Source organism: Thamnophis sirtalis, unplaced genomic scaffold (genome assembly GCF_051295495.1).
Source record: "Thamnophis sirtalis isolate CommonGarterSnake01/CBP01778 unplaced genomic scaffold, rThaSir2_p1.2 scaffold_1, whole genome shotgun sequence".
NCBI classification, from domain to species: domain Eukaryota; kingdom Metazoa; phylum Chordata; class Lepidosauria; order Squamata; family Natricidae; genus Thamnophis; species Thamnophis sirtalis.
In genome coordinates, this window is record NW_028261381.1 from 52,945,673 (window position 1) to 52,970,901 (window position 25,229).

Consider the following 25,229-nt stretch of genomic DNA (forward strand, 5'->3'; position numbering starts at 1 on the left):
TGCGTTGATAATCGTCTGGAGCCAGCCTCGTGTCACCTCTCTGCTGGTCGAAACCAGCCAGGAGGGGCATGGGTCTAATAGACATGTGGAGGCAATCATCGCTCCCATGGCCTTGTCCACTTCCTCTGGGGTGACAAATTCAAACTCATCCCAAAAAATCTGGTTAAGACTAGCCCATGGCATCTCGGCTGGCATTGCCCAAACGAAGTCCAGGTCTGTCTGAATCTGAGTGATTTTGTCCGACAGAAACTGAACAAACTCCTCAGCTCTTCCCTGCAAGGGTTCCCCCACTTCCTCACCTTTCAGGAGGGAGTGGGTCACCCTAAACAGGGCAGCTGGGCGAGATTCCGCGGACGCGATAAGAGCGGAAAAATGTGCACATTTTGCCGCCCATATCGCCACTCGATAAGTCCTAATAAAAGCTCTTAGTAGTGATAGATCAGGATCAGAGTTACTAGCCCTCCAGCGTCGCTCTAGGCGTCTCTTTTGGCACTTCATCTCTCGGAGTTCCTCGGTAAACCAAAGTGCCCTCCTGGAGCCGCTGCCGCGGAGAGGCCTCAAAGGCGCAATCCAATCCAATGCTCCAGCTGCCACACTATTCCAGGCAGCGACCAGAGACTCAGCTGGATTGCGGACAAGGGAGTCAGGTATCTTTCCAAGCTCCCTCTGAAACCCCTCAGGGTCCATCAGGTGCCTGGGGCGGAACCACTTAATCGGCTCTGCCTCCATGCAGTGGGGGGATAGTGTCCTGAAATCAAGCCTCAGCAAGGAGTGATCTGACCATGACAAGGGCAAGGTCTCTATTCCCCTTAAATCAAAATCACGTCTCCACTGCCCTGAGAGAAATACAAGGTCAAGCGTGTGTCCCGCCCTATGAGTCGGACCCTGAACTACCTGGGTCAGGTCCATGGTTATCATGGAAGCCATGAACTCCTGCGCCCCGTCTGAGCGTTCACCGAGAGACGGAAGGTTAAAGTCCCCCAATACCATAAGTCTGGGGAACTCCACCGCCAACCCGGCTACTGCTTCTCGTAGCACAGGCAGGGCTGTCGTGATGCAGCTGGGAGGCAGATAGCAAGCCCAATTGAACCCTTAGGTCCAACTTCAAGAGGAGAGCCTCACACCCCACAATCTTTGGGGCAGGGATCCTGCGAGGAACTAACAACATTTGGACGATAACTGCTACTCCCCCACCCCTTTATTGGTGTCGTGGTTGGTGGAGCACCTGAAACCCATCTGGGCACATTTCTGAGAGGGGAACACTCCCCTCTTGGCCCAGCCAGGTTTCAGTTATACATGCCAGGTCTGCCTCCTCGTCCAACCAGTATGGTTGGAACAGCCCTGGAGTCACCCACATGCACATGCATGGGGTGCGCATGCATTGTAGCATCAAATGACACTTCCACAAGCCTCCACGACGCTCCAGCTACCGGAACGGAACGGTACCCGGTGCTCCGGGCAGGATCCGGTACGTCCGTGCCAGGGTGTAGCGCCTGCAACCCACCACTGTGATGACCGCTGCTGTGTTCCAAGGTCATGTGATCACTTTTTGCGATCTTCTGATAAGCAAAGTCAATGGAGAAGCCAGATTCACTTAACAACTGGATTACTTACCAACTGCAGTGATTCATTTAACAACTGTGGCAAGAAAGGTAGTAATATGGGGCAAAACTCACTTAACAATTGTCTCACTTCACAACAGAAATTTGGGGCTCAATCTCAATTGTGATTGTAAGTCGAGGACTACCTGCATTGTATTCATTATGGAAAATAAAACAATGTGGACATACCAAATGACACCCCAGAGCTTTAAAAAAAGTCTCACAAATATTAAAAACCCACAAACACCTACGCATGTGATGCATCTGGGCTGCACAAACTGGAGCCACCACTAGATTGCAGTCAAAGCAGTTGAACTTTTCATTAGGTTTATAGTCCTGCGGGAGGGAGGGGGATAGAGGAACAATATCAAAAAGAGTGCCTGGACTATTCTAATGCTACCAGAAAACTTTATGTATTTACAGTGGCTTTTCCTGTGGTTGGTAATTGAATTTCAGCTAGGGAAATATTCATTTACAGGGTTCCAGATGCATGGCAAAGGCCTACTGTGGGAGCAGGAAAATTTAGTGGGGCAGGAATTCGTACTAGGTCAGGGCTAAGAAAGAAAAGATGAGAGGGGGGGGAATCAGTGTTTTCAAACTTCTGGAACTTACAGTCTAGCTACTAGCATTTCAGAAAAGCATAACACACAAAAATACGATGCCTATCAAGGCCATGTTTTGACTCCTTTTCAGAAGGTCAGGGGATGTAATGACCTACCTTATGGCTGGTCCTTGGGAAGGACTCGATAGGCGATAAAAATGCCAAATCCAGTCTAAACATCTGGCAGACTGTGCGACCAACCATACTTTTTTTTTTAAGAAAAAGATTAAACATTTCTCACAATAATGAATCGTAGAACAAATACAAATTCTAGGACACTGCTTCTGTCTCCTCTGTATTAAAAGCAGCCTTGGATTAGATGCAGGCTTGGGATTCAACTCAGATCTCTAAATACACTCTAACCTGGTTTCCCACCCCCACCCCCAACATGAATGCTAATTGCAAATGCTGAGGTGGTATAGTTTCAATACATTTACAGGGCTCAGGTGTGGGGAGGCTGTTCTAAGGTAGACATCCACCTGTGTGCTTGCTGTCTTTCTAATAGCCAGAGAGGGAAAGGTGCTTATTCATCAGGGATCTAACACCTGCATTCCCCTTTATTCTTTCCACTCCTTTTTCAGGTGAATTCTTTTTTCTTTTCAAACTCTGTTCTGTTAATCATATGTGACATGATTCCCATATCCACTCCTATAATTAACTGCAGGAGTTTCCAAACTTGGTTTGTGGACTTCAATTCCCAGAATTCCTCGGCCAAGTTTGGAGACCCCTGACTTAGTGCCTTATTCTCCAACTTTGGCAACTTTAACCCTGGAGGACTTCAACTCCCAGAATTCCCCAGCCAGCAAAGCTTAAAGTTGCCAAGGTTGGAAACCCCTGACTTATACTCTTCAAAGTTTTGTGTCTAGATCCTCAGCTAGATGTATCGAAGAGTTTTGAGGTGATGCCTAATGACGTAAAAGCTCGGCCTCTTTGTGGTCTCTGTCCTGGACCCAGTCCGCCCCTTGATGCTGAACATGAATGTACGAAGCTGCCTAAGCATGTGGAGCATAGAGGTGCTATGCACATAGCACATGAGCCAGGCATCTGGGCCTTCAATGCAATGCCCTTCTAATTGCTCAAGTGCAATTTCTCCCTCGCTGTGTGTATTCAGGAGATGGGAGTGGAGAAATACAATACAAGGGTAAGTCTTTGAAAAGAAAACAGTGTCTCAGCCCACAAACCCCAGCAAAATCAAAGGGGAAATTGTTCCTAGAGATAAAAGGAAGGAGGTGGGGGACTAGAGCTACCTTCTCACTACGGACATTTCTGTTTCTCTCTCTCTTCCTTTGCATCTGGTATCAGTATCACGGGCTGAATAGCCAAGCCTGTGAGTGGCACCTGCACAGCTCAACGGTGAAGGTCACATACCAGCATCCAACTCCCTCCCTCCCTCCCTTTGTATTAGAGATACAATATCCTACATTCCTGCCTTTCTTTGAGCGTGAAGCTGCCCCGAGTCCTACAAAGGTGTGAGGTGTAACCTAATCAGAACTTGTGTGATTTTTCTGTAACTCAGCGAACAATGGAAACCGGAGGTGAGTGACCTTCTTAACCAACCAACTCTTGTGCTCCTTCTCCCCCAGTACAGTAAAGGGCAACGATAGACCCGAGCCTCATCACACCAGTACTAAAAAAGCTAAATACAATTTACTCTGGCCTAGTAGCCTTATTGGGGGGGGGGGCAAACCCAAAACAGTGAAACACACAAAAGACCTATTCTCTTCATTCCCAGTAAGGAGAGTTGCTGTCATGTTACAGTTTCGCATGGAAAATATCCCAGTTCTTTCACGGATATCTCTGAGTAAGATGAGGAAAGATCAAAGGCCAAAGGGATGCCACCATGCAGGGGAGAGAAGCTTCTGGCACAGAGGTGGGATTCACTTACCTTCCCTACCAGTTCGCAAATGTGAGTGCACGTGCCGTGTCTGTGCATGCACATCACTTTCTGTGCATGCACAGTGCTTGTGGATTATGTCGGGGAGGGTAGGCAGAGCCTCCCACAGCCACTGCTACCAGTTTGCCCGAACCAGAGAGAACCAGCTGAATACCATCTCTGTTCTGGCAATCCTTTAGCAGGAGCTCTCTTTTTCAGTTGTTGACTTCATGACATACCTAGGATATAGGGATGAAAGAAAATGAAAGGGAGGGAGGGAGGAAGAATATTTGAAGATGAAGGTGTAAGGATTATTTTGCATAAGGAAGAAGGCATAAAAAATTAGCTGTTCATAATTCACTGATTTGTCACCAAATCCGCACAGTGAATTTAGGGGCTCCCAAGATGACAAACAATGGCTGGGGTTCCAGGAAGGGCAATTTACAATTCTAGGATGGATGGATGATCATTTCCAAGCTTAGAAGCCTCTAACTCCCAACTGTTCTAATAATTATTGGCTCTGTTGGCTGCTAATTGCAGGAGTTAATACCTGAGTGGTGCATATGCAAAACAGTTAAGTATAGGATGCACGTAGCCCATTTTCCTCCCCCTTCCCCCCTCCCCCCCCCCGATATACTACCTACTTGTAAAAATGTATGCACAGGAGCAGTGGCTGCCCGCATGATGAAAGAAGGGAAGAGGGAACAACTTGCAGAAAGTCACATGACTGCAGATATGTAAAAGCCACTAGGTGGCACTGGACAAAGACATTTTGTTCCACGCAAGCAACATAAAGCATTAATCACTGCTTTTCTCACCTCTCGCTCCCCACTTCAACATGACACTTGGTTGCCTTGTAAAAACCATGCGGTGTCAGCGATGGCACGAAGTGAAAGAGTCATAGAGTTCCTCGGCGTCTGGCTATTATTTACCTAACACCACCAAGGTACATAACATTTTGTACAAGTAACATAAGCAAAAGTAAAGACTCTACATCCCAAAAAAAGTGCATAATCCAAAACAGCAATAAAAGAGGAGCAGTGTGGGATAGGCCACAAGGAGAAGAGAGAGAAATAAGAAACACACACTTCCCCAGTGCCAAAGATCATACTGTACTGTGTGTGGGTTTTTTCGTACATGCACATCGATCTGCATTCTATAATCATGTATGAAAGCTGGAAATTGCATAAAACATTTTGTCCATATCTATGACTTAATTGCACTTTTTGCTTCTTACTTGCGAGAACACATTCTTTTACTCCTAAAAATGTAGAATTCAAACCACATCCATTTGTAGCCATCGTAATTCAAGAGGTCCCATGCTTTCTGCTGGAACAGCATCCTTCCAGAGATCTTTACAGATTCCACCCTGAAGATATGCCAAACGTTGTTGAAACTGAATTTTCCCATGGACCTTAGGATAAAGTACCCGCTGAACTCCTTTCAGGTTTTTCTTTCGGTGCTCTTTGGGAAGAAAAGTTGTGTTTCCTTTGCCAAACATTTATGATTTTTTTTCTATTGCCTTTTATTTTAAAACGTGAGCCTGCCAGAAGTGTTTAGATTTCAGCAGCCTCTAAATATAATTAATTGATGCAGTAAATTACACTTATTTATTTATTACAGATGTACAATTAATTGAAGACTCCCTTTGCAATGCCACAGCAATGTGCGAATGTTAGCTTTTGTCCTAGCAGTTTCTCTCCACTGGAATCGGCATGCAAAGCAGTGTTAAGCAGCAGGTGGTAGCCTCACAAGGCCCTTGACTTGGGTGGGTTGAAAGAATAGGGAAGAATTTGGGGGAAAGGAAAATGACAGCTGAGCCAGGTACTCATCATTGCATTAAATACCATCACTGTAGCAAGGTAGGGTCTGTCAATGGAAGAGGCTGCCTGCTGAACAATGGTTTGCCTAATTGTCCCATTCCGCCTCATGTCTAGAACTGGCCCGGTATTTAAGTTTCGTTCCAGACACAGAGGAGAAGGAGAATTAATTCAAAAATTTTGGGGAAATTAAGTTAGAGAAGGAGTTGCTGAAAAAAGGCAGGAAAAATATTCTAGAAGGGAGGCAACTAGGTATAAATAACTAATACTTTGGATACTTAGCAATAGCAATAGCAGTTAGACTTATATACCGCTTCATAGGGCTTTCAGCCCTCTCTAAGCAGTTTACAGAGTCAGCATATTGCCCCCACAGTCTGGGTCCTCATTTTACCCACCTCGGAAATATGGAAGGCTGAGTCAACCCTGGGCCGGTGAGATTTGAACAGCCGAACCGCAGATAACAGTCAGCTGAAGTAGCTGCAGTATAGCACTCTAACCACTGCGCCACCTCGGCTCTTAAACTACAAATCCCATGATCCCTGTCCATTGTATACAGATAGCCTTGACTTGCAACAGTTCATTTAATGACTGTTCAAATTTACAACGGCACTGAAAACAATGAACTTGATCATTTTTCACATGTATGACCATTGCAGCATTCCCATGGTCATGTGATTTACATTCGGATGCTTGGCAACTGAGCCACATTTATGATGGCTGCTGTATCCCAGGGTCTTGTCATCCCCTTTTTTGTAACCTTCTGACAAGCAAAGTCAATGGGAAAACCAGCTTCGCTTAACAACCGTGTTACTAATTGAACAACTAATGATTCACTTAACTTAAAGAAATGTCGTAAAATAGGGCAAAACTCACTTAATAAATTTCTCACTTAGCAACATGAATTTTGGGCTCAATTGTGGTTGTAAGTTGAGGACTACCTTTATACTAATGGAGACTGATGAGACTTGAACTGTGGGTGGACATCCAATAACTTCATTGATCTAAAGCAGGGCCATCAAACTCCCGGCCCATGGGCTGGATGTGTCACATGCTGGCTATGTCCACAACCAGTTTAGTGAAGGGGGGGAAGTCCCGATACGTCACAGGACACTGCCATGATGATGTGAGTTCAACACCTCTGATCTAAAGCATTTTTCCTGCATGATGTTTTCAGATTTGAAATGTTTTGACAATGATCTGTTTGACCTTGTGCCTACCATACTTGGAGCAGCAACAGTTTAAGGTTCCACCACAAAATCGCGGAGGACAAAATCGCGCTCGACGAAAGCGCGCATTTGATGTCATCACAGCGCGACGAAAACATCGCGCTGTGATCGAAAAATGTAAAAATAAACCTAAAACCTTACCCTAACCCCCCCAAACCTAACCCTAAACCTAACCCTAAACCTAACCCTTAACCTAACCCTAAATCTAACCCTAAACCTAACCGTTAACGTAACGAAAAACCTAACGCTAACCCTTAACCTAACGCTAAACCTAACGCTAACGCTCTAAACCTGACCCTAACCCTTAACCTAACCCTAACCCTAACCCTTAACCTAACCCTTACCTTTATGTGAATCGGCTTGCTTTAATTTTAATTTTATTTCAATTTTTAATTTTTTTCGTCGCGCTGTGATGACGTCACATGCGCGCTTTCGTCGAGCGCGATTTTGTCCTCCGCGCTTTTGACGGGTCACGCAGTTTAAATTGTCTTGCATTTAGTGGTCCAGAGGCCACTATCTAAACCAACTTTCCCCAAGGTATCTTCCAGATGGTTTGGACAATTCTCAGTCATCTCGGTAGACACATCACATTGATTGAAGGTGCTGGAAGCCCTACCCATCTGGATACCACAAGGTTAAGGAAAGCTGGCTTTGGAACACTGTTTCAGGGTCTAACAGGAGCAAGATAAAATTTGTATGCCAGTCAGTGGCAATCTGTGACTTCTGTACCTTTGTTTTTAGCCATCAACATAGCCCTCTCCAATCAAAACTCTTTTTTTAAAAGAAAATTTGTTTGTTTCTTATTAAAATATTGGACACAGTGCAACCATCCTGTACATACTAAAGTGTATAACTGAAATTATACAAATATTATCATACATTGTTCTATTACAATGCATTACTAATTATATATATATATATATAAATATATTCTAGTTAATATACTCGTTTGTGTTTATATTGGATGTACATAATATTACATTCATTGCATTACTTTCTATATTCACAAATCCAAATTACTTCTTGTTCCAACTTCTGCCTCTCATTTCCAACCAATAGTAAAATCTATCCCATATATCGTGGTATTCTGATTCTCCTTTGTTTTTAATTCCTAGCGTCAAGTCAAAACTCTTGAAGACTCTTGAAGATTTTTGTTTAGAAAAAATTAAGCAAAACAAAAATGCTAAAATAAAAAAAATTGCTAGGAGAAATACTAAAAGTGCAGTATGACCTCTAAAATAGGCTTCCGTGGTTTTAAAATGATGGAAAAATCCCCCACCCCCTCCAAAAACCCACAAAATCCCCCCACACCTATTAGAGAGGACACAGTCTCATTGATTTGGGCTTTCCATCCAATTATTGCTGCTCTCCCTACCCCAAACATCAAATGTGGTCCCCCACCAAAAAAATATTTCATCCCAGCTGAATGCCATGCATGCACAAGCTCACTAGCACTTGCTTAACAATGAGTGACACTTTGGGGTTTGCCTCCTGAAAACTTACAGGAGAACTTAGGCAACTAGAAATATATACTTGAAGGTTCTCCAGGCCACTTGAGGGCTCGAAGGTCTGCTACTTCTTGGGTTTTTTTCCCCACGGTGTTTCCAGGAGCACATATGGAATGGTGATAGATGATGGTCAGCACATTTTGCCCCTTCAGGGGCGGAATCCAAGACTGTGCAAAATGAAGCAAGTTTGCCTGGTATAGATAAAAACCCAGGTTTTGCCCCAAAACACTTTTGTGACTCTCAGCAGAAGAAGCATTGTATAGATGAGAATTAATAGGCAAACACAAATGGCTAACTTATCATGAGATATTGCCAAGGGGAATACAAAATAAAATCAAGAGAAGAACTGGTAGTAGAGAGATATAGTTGCCAATAGGTTTCTTATTTATAGTTATTAGAAAGATGTAAATAGATAAAATGGTTTATGGTTGTGAACATTGTAAGGCTGAATTTGAAACGGAAGTGGGTACAAATGATAAACATGTAATTGCTAAAACAAATATACTTTTAATGAGATTTGAAACAGAAAAAGACAAAGTGAAAGAATGTATTATACAGTGGGGAAAAAATTATGGTTATATTTAGATGGAACTATGGGAAAATATGTGGCTGAAAGGATTAAACTTTACATTTTGTTATAATCCTAAAAGATTTTTATAAAACGGTGTATTGCAGATATATGACTCCAGAGAAGTTATCTAGAATATATAATGGCACCTAAAATAAATAGAGCAGAGCAGAGCAGAGCAGAGCAGAACAGAACAGAACAGAATTATTTATTGGCCAAGTATCATTGGACACACAAGGAATTTGTCTTCAGTGCATAAGCTCTCAGTGTACATAAAAGATATGTGATAAATCATTATCATAGTCATCATAAATACATTCATCATGAATCATAAAATACAACATAAATAGTCATAGGATGCTAAATAAGCAATAAACGTATGCTCATACTAGGAAACTAAATAAAATAAAATAAATTGTAAAGATACAAGCCACACAGTTATAGTCATAAGTAGAAAATGAGATAAGTAATAGGAAGGATGAAAATAATAATAATAATAATAATAATAATAATAATAATAATAATAACTCCGCCGTTGCCGGTCCCAAGCCCGGATGAGAAAGGAGGAAGGTTGGGGTCAGGTTGGCATCTGGTCCCGTAAAAAAAAACCCGCCAACCCATACAATATGGTGAAAAAAACAAATAAGAATTCCATACCGCATCGGTCGTCGCGCGGGTTAACAAGGGCCGCGGTGGATGTTGGGGTCCCTGGACATCCGTCGACAAGTGGGCTACAAGTGGACCAGCCAACAAAACGACAAAAATATAGTGCAGATGAAAACCGTGCCATAATGGCCTGTTACTACAACTCAGAGCCAGAAAAAAGAGGCTATTTAAAGAGAATGTATGAATTATGGAAACAACAATATCCACATTCAAATGTTAGTGAACAACGACTAGCAGATCAAAGGCGATTTATTATACGGAATAAAGTGTTTAGTGAAGTTGAACATGAGGAAATTCAGGCAAATTGCAAAACCCCAAAAACAATATCACAAGCGGAAATAACTGATATTCAAGACACAACTAAAGACATTATAGTAGAACTCCCAGAAGAAGCTCTCGGGGAGGAAATAACATCACCACCACTAGAACCAGTTATCACTGAACCAACTGATGAACTAACTCAAAAACAAAAAGAATTGAAGGATAAGATCATGGAGCATTTTCTGCTTAATGAGGAAAGGCAACGTTTACCATCACTAAAAACTGTGCCTAAGAAAATTTTGGCCCCTATCATGAAAATGGTTAATGCAGTGTTTTCAACAATTGAACCGGGATCCATCTTGGAAACAAACCAGTTAATGTACAGCGCAGCTGTAATAGTCACTAATGAACTAGGCATTAAAATTAAAGTACCTAGTCACACAACAGAAAAAGCATCAAAGCCAAAGTGGAAAATCCGTTTAGAACAAAAAATCAAAAAATTAAGGGCAGATGCTAGTAACTTAAAGAACATGCATGAGCAACGGCTTAAAAACAACAAAATCATAGATCGGCTAATCAGGAGATATAGATTGGATACAAGAAACATCAATGAAGCTGTAGAGATTGTAAAACAGAAGATAACAGCAACAGCTAGAAAAATTGAAAGATATGAGGCACGAATCATCCAATATAAACAAAATCAGCAATTTCGATCAGACCAACGGCGTTTTTATCAAAGTCTTAATGTAAATGGTGACACCAAAAGTGAAAAACCAGAAAAACAGGCCACAGTTGAATTCTGGAAAGAATTGTGGGAAAATGCAAAGGACTACAACAAGGAAGCAAAGTGGATACATGACTTTGAGAAAAGCATTGGCAACAAACAAATGCAAGTATTAGAAATAACAACTGAGATGGTCAAAAATCGAGTTAAAAAGGTAAAGAATTGGACATCACCTGGAAAGGACCAATTACATGGTTTCTGGCTCAAATATCTGACCAGTTTACATGCAATATTGGCCAGGCAACTGAATGAAATTTTACAAAAGGGCCAAATTGATGAATGGTTGATAACTGGAAAAACATACTTGATTCAGAAAGATGCAACTAAAGGAACAACACCTGAAAACTACAGACCAATAACATGCTTGCCAACAACCTTCAAATTACTCACAGGCATTATTGCAGATAACATGATGGATTATTTGGAAACAAACAACATCTTGCCAGTAGAGCAAAAAGGCAACAAAAGAAGGAGCAGGGGCACAAAAGATCAGCTTCTAATTGATAAAATGATATTAGAAAATTGTAAGAACAGAAAAACAAACTTGAATATGGCCTGGATTGATTACAAAAAGGCATTTGACTCACTGCCACATAGTTGGATCATAAAATGCTTAGAAACAACTGGCATTAGCAAAAATATTACATCCTTTACTGAAAAGGCGATGAAACAATGGAGAACTGAATTGGCAGTAGGGAATGAGATCTACGGAATGGTTAATATCAAGCGAGGAATTTTCCAGGGTGATTCACTTTCACCTCTTCTCTTCATCATTGCAATGATCCCACTATCAGTAATCTTAAAAAAAATGAAATTAGGCTACCAAACAGCCAAAGAAGCTGAAAAAATTTCACATTTACTATATATGGATGATTTGAAACTCTATGGAAAGTCAGAAATAGAAATCCAATCATTGACAAACACAGTCCGAGTATTCAGCACCGATATTTCAATGCAGTTTGGCATGGAAAAATGCGCCACTGTATCCATAAAAAGGGGCAAAATCACTGCATGTGAGGGAATTGAAATGCCCAATGGCCAATTAATTAAATGCAAAGAAAATGAAGCCTACAAATACTTAGGCATTCTGCAGTTGGATAACATCAAGCATGAAGAAGTAAAAACTATTGTCAGGCGAGAGTACACCAACAGAGTTAGGAAAATTTTAAAATCTAAATTGAATGGTGGAAATATAATCAAGGCCATAAATACCTGGGCAATACCAGTTATAAGATACACAGCTGGTATAGTTAACTGGACACAAGCTGATTTGGACCTTTTGGACCGAAAAACCAGGAAACTAATGACAATGCACTACAGTTTACATCCACGTGGTGATACTGATAGACTATATCTGCCCCGAAAATCAGGTGGCAGAGGATTATTACAAGTGAAGCAAACAGTTGAAGAAGAAAAACATGGACTGGCTGATTATTTAAAAGAAAATCAAGAACATCTATTAATCGAGGTAAAGAACAAAAATCTACTGAAGGCCCAACAGACGAAACAAGAATACAGAAAAGATGTGATAAAATCAAGAATGGAGAGTTGGCAGAACAAAGCACTGCATGGCCAATTTCTGGAAAAAATAAAAGATAAAGTGGACAGTGAACAAACTTGGTTATGGTTAACAACAGGTACATTAAAGAAAGAAACAGAGTCACTAATCCTGGCTGCGCAAGAACAAGCTATCCGCACAAATGCCATTAAGGCCAAAATCGAAAAATCCTCTGATGATGCCAAATGCAGACTTTGCAAAGAAGCTGATGAAACTGTTGATCACATCCTCAGCTGCTGTAAAAAAATCGCGCAGACTGATTATAAATTGCGGCACAATTCAGTAGCACAAATGATCCATTGGAATTTGTGCAAAAATTATAATATCAAAACAGCAAAAAACTGGTGGGAACATCAGCCTGAAAAAGTCACCGAAAATCAGATGGTCAAGATCTTGTGGGATTTCCGTATACAAACCGACAAAATACTGGCACATAATACACCAGACATCACACTGGTTGAGAAAAATAAGGTCACAATCATAGACATCGCAATACCAGGTGATAGCAGGGTCGCCGAGAAGGAACATGAAAAAATCGCAAGATACCAGGACTTAAAAATCGAAATTCAACGACTATGGCACAAACCAGCAGTGGTAATTCCAGTGGTAATTGGCACACTGGGTGCTATTCCAAAAGCACTGGAACTACATTTAAAACAGTTAAAAATTGACAAAATCACCATCAGTCAAATGCAAAAAGCTGCACTGCTTGGATCTGCATGCATATTACGAAAATACGTTACGACGTCCTAGGCCCCCCCTGGATGGGGCCCGACTAGTAACCAATGCCAAATCCGGCGAAACAACTGGCCGCTGTGATACAATTGTATAATAATAATAATAATAATAATAATAATAATAATAATAATAATAATAATAATAATAATAATAATATAGACTGGCGAGAGTACAGGCGAAAGTACACCAACAGAGTTAGGAAAATTTTGAAATCTAAATTGAATGGTGGAAATACAATCAAGGCCATAAATACCTGGGCAATACCAGTTATAAGATACACAGCTGATATAGTTAACTGGACACAAGCTGATTTGGACCTTTTGGACCGAAAAACCAGGAAACTAATGACAATGCACTACAGTTTACATCCAGGTGGTGATACTGATAGACTGTACCTGCCCCGAAAATCAGGTGGCAGAGGATTATTACAAGTGAAGCAAACAGTTGAAGAAGAAAAACATGGACTGGCTGATTATTTAAAAGAAAATCAAGAACATCTATTAATCGAGGTAAAGAACAAAAATCTACTGAAGGCCCAACAGACGAAACAAGAATACAGAAAAGATGTGATAAAATCAAGAATGGAGAGTTGGCAGAACAAAGCACTGCATGGCCAATTTCTGGAAAAAATAAAAGATAAAGTGGACAGTGAACAAACTTGGTTATGGTTAACAACAGGTACATTAAAGAAAGAAACAGAGTCACTAATCCTGGCTGCGCAAGAACAAGCTATCCGCACAAATGCCATTAAGGCCAAAATCGAAAAATCCTCTGATGATGCCAAATGCAGACTTTGCAAAGAAGCTGATGAAACTGTTGATCACATCCTCAGCTGCTGTAAAAAAATCGCGCAGACTGATTATAAATTGCGGCACAATTCAGTAGCACAAATGATCCATTGGAATTTGTGCAAAAATTATAATATCAAAACAGCAAAAAACTGGTGGGAACATCAGCCTGAAAAAGTCACCGAAAATCAGATGGTCAAGATCTTGTGGGATTTCCGTATACAAACCGACAAAATACTGGCACATAATACACCAGACATCACACTGGTTGAGAAAAATAAGGTCACAATCATAGACATCGCAATACCAGGTGATAGCAGGGTCGCCGAGAAGGAACATGAAAAAATCGCAAGATACCAGGACTTAAAAATCGAAATTCAACGACTATGGCACAAACCAGCAGTGGTAATTCCAGTGGTAATTGGCACACTGGGTGCTATTCCAAAAGCACTGGAACTACATTTAAAACAGTTAAAAATTGACAAAATCACCATCAGTCAAATGCAAAAAGCTGCACTGCTTGGATCTGCATGCATATTACGAAAATACGTTACGACGTCCTAGGCCCCCCCTGGATGGGGCCCGACTAGTAACCAATGCCAAATCCGGCGAAACAACTGGCCGCTGTGATACAATTGTATAATAATAATAATAATAATAATAATAATAATAATAATAATAATAATAATAATAATAATAATAATAATAATAATATAGACTGGCGAGAGTACAGGCGAAAGTACACCAACAGAGTTAGGAAAATTTTGAAATCTAAATTGAATGGTGGAAATACAATCAAGGCCATAAATACCTGGGCAATACCAGTTATAAGATACACAGCTGATATAGTTAACTGGACACAAGCTGATTTGGACCTTTTGGACCGAAAAACCAGGAAACTAATGACAATGCACTACAGTTTACATCCAGGTGGTGATACTGATAGACTGTACCTGCCCCGAAAATCAGGTGGCAGAGGATTATTACAAGTGAAGCAAACAGTTGAAGAAGAAAAACAGGCACTGGCTGATTATTTAAAAGAAAGTCAAGAACATCTATTAATCGAAGTAAAGAACAAAAATCTACTGAAGGCCCAACAGACGAAACAAGAATACAGAAAAGATGTGATAAAATCAAGAATGGAGAGTTGGCAGAACAAAGTACTGCATGGCCAATTTCTGGAAAAAATAAAAGATAAAGTGGACAGTGAACAAACTTGGTTATGGTTAACAACAGGTACATTAAAGAAAGAAACAGAGTCACTAATCCTGGCTGCGCAAGAACAAGCTATCCGCACAAATGCCATTAAGGCCAAAATCGAAACATCCTCTGATGATGCCAAATGCAGACTTTGCAAAGAAGCTGATGAAACTGTTGATCACATCCTCAGCTGCTGTAAAAAAAATTGCGCAGACTGATTATAAATTGCGGTACAATTCAGTAGCACAAATGATCCACTGGAATTTGTGCAAAAATTATAATATTAAAACAGCAACAAACTGGTGGGAACATCAGCCTGAAAAAGTCACCGAAAATCAGATGGTCAAGATCTTGTGGGATTTCTGTATACAAACAGACAAAATACTGGCACATAATACACCAGACATCACACTGGTTGAGAAAAATAAGGTCACAATCATAGACATCGCAATACCAGGTGATAGCAGGGTCGCCGAGAAGGAACATGAAAAAATCGCAAAATACCAGGACTTAAAAATCGAAATTCAACGACTATGGCACAAACCAGCAGTGGTAATTCCAGTGGTAATTGGCACATTGGATGCTATTCCAAAAGCACTGGAATTACTTTTAAAACAGTTAAAAATTGACAAAATCACCATCAGTCAAATGCAAAAAGCCGCACCGCTTGGATCTGCACGCATATTACGAAAATACGTTACGACGTCCTAGGCCCCTGGGTGGGGCCCGACTAGTAACCAATGCCAAATCCGGCGAAACAACTGGCCGCTGTGATACAATTGTATAATATAGACTTAGTAAATACAGTAGTTTGACAGTGTTGTGGGAATTCATTGTTTAGCAGAGTAATGGGATGCGGGGAAAAACTGTCCTTGTGTCTAGTTGTTTTGGTGAGCAGTGCTCTATAGCATAATTTTGAGGGTAGAAGTTGAAACAATTTATGTCCAGGATGTGAGGGGTCTGTAGATATTTTCACAGCCCTCTTTTTGAGACGTGCAGAAAGATTTAAGTGTGCTGATAAGAACTAAAGTGTGCTTTAGTTCTTACCTCTGCTATGGGAAGTTTCTACCAAGAAGCTGAGAAAAATCTGGCCTGTAAGTACATGTTAGAAAAGAAATAAATGTTATCTGACAAGTTGATAACTTTTTATTGTGGTGTGACTGTAAGGATGTGTGAGAGAAGATGTTACAATTGCAGTGGAATAATTTTCCTCTGACAAGTAAATTAATATAATGATGCAGAAAAGGGCCCTCTTTTTGGGAAACAATTTTCAAGCACTCGGATGCTTTCAGAAGCAAGACTTTCTCGATGATGTCATCTGGTAATTCCCCTCTTATTCCAGGAATATTTTCCTCTTGGCACATAATACTAGGTAGTCCTTGACTTACAACAGTTCATTTAATGTCTGTTTGAAGTTACAACATCACTGAAAAAAGTGACTTATGACCGTTTTTCACACTTACAACCATGGTCATGTGATCAAAATTCAGATGCTTGGTAAACTGACTCACACTTATGACGGACCCAATGTCCTGGTGTCACGTGATCCCTTTTGGCGACTTTCTGACAACAACTGTGGCAACAAAAGTCATAAAAGGGGCAAAAGTCACTTAACAAATGTCCTGCTTAGCAACAGAAATGTTGGGCTCAATTTATTTGTCGTAAGTCAAGGACTACTTGTATTTTGGGATAGGTTACCCTATTTTACCCCCCCTCCCTTCCTATCATCCATCCGTCATCCTTCATCTCTCTGTCTCTCTTTCTATCATCTACCTACCTACCTACCTACCAACCAACCTATCCACCCACCCACCCACCCACCACCCACCCACCCACCCACCCACCCACCCACCCACCCACCCACCCACCCACCCATCCATCCATCCATCCATCCATCCATCCATCCATCCATCCATCCATCCATCCATCCATCTATCTATCTATCTATCTATCTATCTATCTATCTATCTATCTACTGTGTTTCCCCGAAAATGAGACAGGGTCTTATTTTCTTTTGACCCCTGAAATAAGCTCTTGGCCTTATTTTGGGGGAGGTCTTATTATTTTTGAGGTGCAGGAGCAGTGAGCATGGTCACCTCATGGCTGCTGCTGTGTTGCAATATTTTGACGGGAGGTCTTATTTTAGAGCATGCACTCAAAAGCTTGATTGGGCTTATTATCCAGGGAGGTCTTATTTTCAGGGAAACAGGGTATCTATCTATCTCTAGCTACCTACATATCTATCTATTAACCTACTTACCTACCAGATGAACAATCTTTTTGAATACTGCAATTAATATAGATGTTGCTTTCCTTGTCATGGAAGCCCTATTTCATGAGAAGGCAGTGTGGGAACCAATTTACATTTACTTGGGATGTCTCCATGGCAGAAACTGCTGGCTATTCTAAACTGTCATAACACCATTGTGTCTAATCATCACTGACTGCAACATGTTAACCACCCCCTTTTGAGCAGCACAAGCAGAATCTCACGGTACACATTTCTGCTCATCAATAAACTTACATGCATATAAAATGTGTGGAGACTTGAAAATGCTCCAGTTGTTTGTTTTTTGTTTACAGGGGAATGAATAGGATCTCCTGAATCTGCTTTTGCATTTATACTGTTAGGGAGAAAACAACATGGAAAAAGTTCCCTTCTTAAATTTTCCTTTGGGATAGAATGGAAACTGAAAAAACCAAGGAAGTTAATAATTATGCAGTAAAAGAGAGGACTTACACAAACACACAAACAAACAAGCAACACAGAGTACCTAGTCCATACCTAAATAAACACAACAGCATTACACTCTGTCTTCTCTATTCTTTGAAATAATTCTAAAGATAGGACTCTGAGTACTAAGGCAGCTGCTTCAAATGAATCAGGCAACCAACTGTGGCTGCCAAAAATGGGTAGGGTGAATGGATGAATATTTAAAATCATAGAAGGTTTGGAAGGGATTTGAAGATGATCTAATCCAACCTCTTGCCAATGCAGAAATCCCCAGCTACAACATTTTGATAAATACCTATCCAATCTTTGTTCAAATACTTCTACCTTTGAAGCAATTTGCTGTGTTGTTTAATAGTTCTTATCATTAGGAAATTGTTCTTGATGTTTACGTAATTTATACCCATAATATTTGCAAAATCAATTTCTCTCTCTCTCTCTCTCGCTCTCATCTATCTATCTATCTATCTATCTATCTATCTATCTATCTATCTATCTATCTATCATCAAACTATCTACAGTATATCTAGCTAGCTAACCAGCTACAGATGTTTCACTTTAATACTTATGATCAATGGTAGGATTCAGCCATTTCGCACTGGTTCAGGAGAATCAGTTGTTAAATTACCCCCCCCACACACACACACACACTATCAAAGTCGATCCTGGGTGGTGTGCTGTGCTGCAATGGAGAAACAGGTAAGGGAATGGTCAGCATGAGGAAAGGAGGTCACTTTCTCACTTTCTTCTCCCTGCTCCTCCCCCCACTTGTGCTGGCCACTCCATTTCCCATTTCTCCATTGCAGCTCAGTGCCCAGGATCCACTTTGATAGCAGAGAGAGGGGTTATTTAACAACCGGTTCACCCAGGGTCAGGTTGACCATTGCAGGAGGCTCATCTCACATGTGTGGCAGAGCCAGAGGATGGGGACAGGCCACGCCTCCCACGACAGCCAACCTGACTCTGGGCGAACCAGTTGTTAAGCTATTTGAATACCACCACTGCTTATGATACTCAAAGCTATATATATATATATATATATATATATATATATATATATATATATATATATATATATATATATATATATATATATATATATATATATATATATATATATATATATATATATATATATATATATATATATATATATATATATATATATATATATATATATATATATATATATATATATATATGATTGCAAACAGATTTTGCCAGCTATTTTAACATCTGCTCCCAGATTGGGAAAGTCTGCACTAGGTTATTATCTTTAGAAAGCATCTTGGTGATTGGTATTAGTAGATTATCCTGCATCTGAGATATTCTTGGCATGTTGCAGGTTACACAATTCCACCCTGACTTTTCAGTCTTCACTTCACTTGGTGACGTCAAAGGCTATGTAAAGAAGTTGTTGCTTTGGAGTGACCCCAGATCACAGTCAAGGGAAACCTAAAAACACCAGGGAAGCAGAATATTTGAGATAAGGATGACTAAGGCAACAAGATGTAAACAAATACATCTATATTAGCCTAAGGTGATGTATTTATTGTGAAATGAACATATCTAAGGCCTATTGCTACCTTGACTGAACTACTAAAGCTAGAAGCTGATCAAGTATGATGAATAAGTCAGAAAAGTCAAGCTGAAAATTTAGATGAATCTTTGCTATTCAATTTATGACATGGAAATGCAGAATTCAGCTGAACTTCAAGTGCTTGTGTAACGGTCAAGCTGAAGACAGCAATGACCATACAAGCTTTTCAACTTCATAATGCAGAATGGGCAGTGGTAGGTGTTTTTTTTAAAAACATGGGATCAGATTATTTCAGTAAGTAGCGTGTCCACAGAATTCATCTAATTCTATGCTTTCATGCCAAAATGTGTAGTTCCTGGTTACTATTATAATTACTTATGCAATCATTGGCAGCATTGCACTCAATAGGATTGCCAATCTTGTTAAGAGTTACAGTGTCCATCAAACATATTATTTCATCCCACCTATTTGATGTTCAAGGGAACAAAGACCTCGATATGTGGTTGAGGCCTATTAAGTAGAAAAGCTTATGCACTTTGCTCAAATTAAGTGGATGCAACGGTTGCATACATCTAAGCATTTATGTAGTATCATTTTTGATATTTCAACATTGCATTTGACACATAAGATTCAAAGGCAACATACAAAACATTCTACATTAATTAAAAAAAACAAAAAAATTAATGATCTCTGGTTACACATAGTTCATGTTAAATTTTACTTACAAAGGCGGACTGAGATGTCATGTAAATTAAGATGCCTGGGTTAAACCATGCCTTGATCTGTGTCAAGCTGCCTGTAGATTAGAAGCTAGGAATATCAATTTAAGAAGGCAAGGACCTCCTTAAAGCCATAAAAAGAATTGAAGAAGCAACAGCCACTACCGAACTCAACAGCTTCTGCATATATTTATTTAATCTGTGCCTGCCTTTTTCCATCATAAATGTCAAGATTGCCTAAGAGATAGGATTTCATGGCTATTTCCAAATCCATAGGTTCAGGAAAGGGAATATACCGTATGATTTCTTTCATGTTTTAAGACAATCTAAAAAGGGATTTTTTTCCCAGTAACAAAACCATATTTTTCTCTTGCACAGAAGCAGAATTTATTGAGTCATTTGTGGGAGGCGGGGGTAGAAGAGACCTGGCTTCTCATATATCACATCTTTCCAACAGCCAGTCTCCCCACTCTGTGTGTACATATGTGTGAAGTCATATCACATGAAAAGACATGCCCAGAAATCTGGAAGCTTCAAAATTTCCACTACTCCGGAGCTAAGCATTGAATCTCTCCCTATTTTGACTCATCAAAATGTTTTGTAAAGTACAATATTTGGAAGACGCATGGTTACCTTGGGCTGTTTGAATTCCCTACCTTCTCCCTTGGAATGTCTCCTGTTGATAGAGACAGCCTTGAATATAATATTTTCTTTCATCCCTATACAGGGGCCAAAAGTCATTGCTTATCCTCCCACATAGATCCTACAGGCTTCTGCCTTCTCCCCACCTCTAAGCTGCTTATTAAATAAGTCACTCTTACATTTTCTGATAAATAAAGTACCTTCTCATTTCTGAATCTCTCATTGGCCTTAAATAAAACATATTTAAATAGAGGTTTTGGAATTTATATTTTATAGCCTGGGGAATATTGCAATAGCAATGTCACTGGATCAAACAAACAAAAAACAAAACAAAGAGAGTACAACATGAGTGTTACTTCAGTTCTTAGAGTTGTAGAGATATGGAATGCAAAAAAACAGATGACCATTATTTAGCAGAATATTTGTTCATTCATTTCACATCCTCTATATTTCACATGGATTTATTTAACCATTATTAGGATTTTTGTAGTTGATACTGGCAATCCAAACAAATATTTGCAACAGTAAAGGTCAGTCTGGTCACAGAACTAATTAGCAGTTGTAAATACATGTTACCTAACAGCTAAGTGGCATCAAAGAAGTTTACTTTTTAGTCCACATTTCTTGTTAATAATAAGGTATGGCTTGTTCAGTCTTCATTCTCTAAAAAGCAACTTTGATTTAATAAATAATTCTTTGAAAACTTTCATTGTTTGACAGTATGCTTTGCTGCTGCAATGCTGTTCAGCTTATCTAAAATTTAGCCAAAGTTTATAAAGCTTTTTCATCTTGTTTGATTCACATTGCTTTAGTCACTTATTTCTCCAAGCATACAACTTTACATGTTTAGACTATTTAGGCTATGGCAACATACTACTATCAGTGAGCATATGACTAAGAGGTGGCTGAGGAAAGATTACTCATAGTAAAGAGAAGGCAAATTGCTCAATGTGTGTATTATGTGCCCATTTTAAAGACAACTGAGTTACCTGAAAGAGGAATCACTAACTCAGTAGTAATCAACTGTAGCTTTATATTTAATCACTTGGTTAATTTTTATCTCTCTTGGACTCAAAGATAGCGAAGGTGGACTAGTCTGGCAGTTGTTTGGGTTGAATGAAAGTATTCTAAAAATCTCCCAATCATAGAACTGGATTTAAAAAGCCATTTAGGCATCTGAGTTGGAAGTTTTTTTTACTGTAAGAATCTGAATTTAAGCATCCCCAGCAGTGGTTATAGCATTAGGCTAGAAACTGTGAGGCTAAGAGTTCTAGTCCTGCCTTAGGCACAAAGCCAACTGGGTGATCTTGGGCCAGACACTTTCTCTCAGCCCTAGGAAGGAGGCAATGGCAAACCATTTTGGCAAAATCTTGCCAAGAAAATTGTAGGGACTTGTCCAAGCAGTCTTTGACTATTGGACCCAAATGAATGGAAGAAAATAAAAGCCAGTGAGTTCCCTTGCTCTGCTTGAACATATCCAATTAAGAGAAGCCCAGCTAGTTCATTGTCAAAACTGCTGCATTAGAAACTGCTCCGTTAGGAAGAAGTTTCTAACATCCATTCAAAAGGAATCCTAACACACTTTATCATTCCTTCAATACATTGTTTTTTCCCCTGCTTTGCCAAATTTTATCAATGTTATCAATTTGTTTCATTTTGTTTTTGGTTTCAGCAGGTGGCAGCACTTGGCTGATCTTGTCTAGTTTCAGACAAGGGCTTCCAGTGCCCTTTTTTCTTCTCCAAGTGACTGGTGCAATATTCCATGCCCACCTATTTTCCTTGGGAAATAGAATCTGCTGAAGTGATGAAGGGGTATGATTCATGATTCTGGTCTTTCTATTCAGCTTTTTTTGGAATTTTTAGTTCTGCTTGAGTCCAATCCATTATTCCAATTGGCAATTCCAATCTAATGACTGGAATGGCCCATGTGTTATTCGTCTTTATGGTATTTCTGCCATTGGGTTTGGACTTTAAGTCTTCTTCACTCTCATGATGTATTCACTTCTAACTTCTTCTTGATTTCAGGTTGCTTGATGTTCTCAGTTTAAAGGATAACAAGTAGCTTTAGTGATCTTCTTCATCCAGACCCTGGGAATTGGATTTCTGGAAGGAAGCAGATAGGAGAGAAGATTGAAATCCCCATCAGTTCTGTTTAAGCAATGATGTACTTTGGAAAATCAGATGGGCACTTACAGACTTGCATACCAATTGACTTCACTGAGGTTGGGCAAAGGAGCAAGTGCCTCCCTACATTAGCTTTATTGTACTAGCAGCTATATCTAGAATGCAAAGCAGAGACTAGTTGAAGAGAAGATAATTGTTTCATAGCATTTCCACCCTATAACTATTTCCACTCCCTAATTCCTCAGAAAGCAGTGGTAACCATATTTGCATTTCTATTTACTTCCACCATGACTCTGTCATTATTCTCTGTCCATCACCAACTCCTAGTCTAATGTACTTCCAGGGATTGTGAAGAAAACTGAGGAGGAACCCACGCATACCCAAATTCAGTTTTAAAAGTCTGTTGTTTTAGAAATGTTGCAGGAATTTTTTTTGTCAAAGGACAGCAATTTGCCCATATATAGTACCATAACCTCATTTGTATATTGTACAATTTCTTTATCAAAGTTTCTTTAAAAAAAATATTTAGTCAAGTAGGCTAATCTATAGAATGAAACTATTTCTTTACAATTTGCTTTGAAAGCAAGAAAGTAGTGGATTTTTCCCCTGATACTTTTATCTAGCAAGTTTTAAGAGCCGAGGTGGTGCAGTGATTAGAGTGCAGCACTGCAGGCTACTTCAGCTGACTGATAGCTGCAGTCTGGCAGTTCAAATCTCACCAGACTCAAGGTTGACTCAGACTTCCATCCTTCTGAGGTAGGTAAAATAAGGGCCTAAATTGTTGGGGGCGATATGCTGACTCTGTAAACCGCTTAGAGAGGGCTGAAAGCCCTATGAAGCAGTATATAAGTCTAACTGCTATTGCTATTGCTATTTAGCATGTAGATGAGTAGTGTTACAACTAAGGGATGGAATAATGGATGTATAATAGAAAGAGCTATTCAACAAGTGACTTAAAGCAACTAGTAGTTGATAAAATGAATATCATAAATAAAAGCAATATTTCATGGACAGAAGGAAAACTGGAGAAAGCAAACTAACGTATCAAAATAGGATCACCCCTTGCCTAGGCCCTATGCTTGAGAAAAGACACAGATCTTTAATGTCATATAAAAAGCCAGCAAAGGGAGACTTCCTGGGAGGAGCTTGCTGATGGTGGCAGCTTAAAATTAGCTGCCCCCGAATTCCTGGTCACGTATCTGTTTAGATGATCATCCATCTGACGTCTTAACAGGTTTCTTATCCTTCAGGCAAGAAGCGAAGAAGATATAGTTTTGCTGGCAAATGGCCTTCAATTTTTGCAGCTTCTGTGCCTGCAGAGAGAGGGGGGCCAGCCCAAAGCAGAACGGCGTCCATGCTGGGAACTTCAAACTGCCTTGTGCAGTACAAAGTAAGACCTCTCCCACTCAGTTCACAGCTTTGATTTATTTGATTTTAATACGAGCTGAATCCGTTTACGTAGATATTAATTGTTTACCAAGATCCTAGCTTCTTTTTTTTACAAGATCTTCCTCTGAAAATCTATTTACTTAGAGGCTTTTAAAATGGCGCCGAGCCGGCTGGATTCTCAGGTAACATTGATTATCTTCTTAATCTCCTTGTTAAATGCTACAGAACTCTAAAACTTCAAAGGAGTGTCTTATCACCTGTTTCACAATCGGCCAGCAGAAACTTTTTAATTAGTTTCATTTTTACAAGACTTCCTTTCTCTCATTAATCTTGCTTATCTGGAATTTAAATGGTGATGAATCTGCTGAACTGTCTTGTTACAATGCTTATTTTCTGAAAGTTTTGCCAAGCCTCAAATTTCAAAGTAAAGGGAGAAAATCAGCATCTTTACTTATAGCTGCACAGTCAGGCAGCAGAGTTTTATTAATTGCTGGAAGATAAAATTTGGAATGGCCTCAAAACCAAATCCTAATTTGAAACCATCGCCCTCTATTCCCAAGGGCACATCCCCAGTGCCTGGCACAAGGTTGCAGCCTCCGCTCCCTACGCCCCCTGCTGGAGATTTGTTAACAAAAGAATTTTTCTTGAGTGAATTAAGTGTGGCTCTTAACGCACAGACAATTAAAATGGAAGATAAACTTAGAGATCTTAAAGAGGAGATAAAACAGGAGATAAAACAGGAGGGAAAAGAGGAAATAAAAGAAATAAAAGGGTAAATAAAAGGGGAAATAAAAGGACTTAAACAGGAGTTGTATGAGAAAATCGACACCAGGGTTGTTAAAATTAAAGATGAAATGCTGGGACTTGTAACTGTATTGACAGAACATGTTTC